Genomic DNA, 871 nt, shown 5'->3' with positions numbered 1-871 from the left:
TCCTAGTATAGTAATAGACAATCACAATTCTCAAACTCAGATGGGCAATTGCCCCCTGTTTCCTCTGTTGTGCATAGACCCCGAAACAAAATCCAAAATACGCCACTGATAAGTGAAATAAGAATTTGTCAAATAAATATGAAATGAAATGAAATCTTTGTTTTACGTACCACGCTTAGACTAAAGGAGACAGGTGATGATGAGAGATAAGTGAAATGTTGGAATGAAGAAAGTGGGAGGAAACGGAATAAACCCGAGAAAACCCACGAACACGGTGTTAGTTTGTCAAATAAATAAATAGTAAGAGAGAGAGTATAAGTTTATGTTATGTGCTCAAAGAAATATCCACTGACAAGCAACGCAGCAGTCTGGTTTATTATTATTATTATTATTATTATTATTATTATTATTATTATTATTATTATTATTATTATTATTATTATTATTATTATTATTATTATTATTATTATCCTTCCCATAATATGACCTAATATTAGAAAACGTAGTGTTTAAATATGTTCCTTGATAAGACTCATGGGATAGATTGAAAGCTTTAATAGCTGTGGTGTCCGAGTGGTTAAGGAGTTGGACTTGAAATCCAATGGGTTCTACCCGCACAGGTTCGAATCCTGTCCGCAGCGAGAATTGTTTTTAATTAAATTTGTTTTAATGCGTGAGAAAGAACAAAAAATGCTCGATGAGAAATTACGGGAAGTTCTTTATGTCTGCGTGGATCAGATATGAAAAATTTTATGAGAGAAAAAGTATTCTCTGGTACGTGACTAACATGCCATATTTTATTGACATTAATATACTATATTTTATGTAGTATAATCGCTGTTACACCTTCGTCTAATAGTTCAATCTTACT

At 31.9% G+C, this 871-nt stretch overlaps 1 non-coding gene across 1 annotated transcript; it reads left to right on the top strand.

Moving 5' to 3' along the window:
- Positions 1–559: 559 nt before the first annotated feature.
- TRNAS-UGA (transfer RNA serine (anticodon UGA)) lies at positions 560–641 on the top strand. The gene has a single exon. It is a non-coding gene; the product is annotated as a tRNA-Ser (tRNA).
- The last annotated feature ends 230 nt before the right edge of the window (positions 642–871 follow it).

This window comes from Thermobia domestica, chromosome 7, assembly GCF_964235325.1.
Source record: "Thermobia domestica chromosome 7, izTheDome1.hap1.1, whole genome shotgun sequence".
Taxonomy (NCBI): domain Eukaryota; kingdom Metazoa; phylum Arthropoda; class Insecta; order Zygentoma; family Lepismatidae; genus Thermobia; species Thermobia domestica.
Note: the sequence above shows the minus strand (reverse complement) of the source record. Positions and strands in the feature narration are given on the sequence as shown.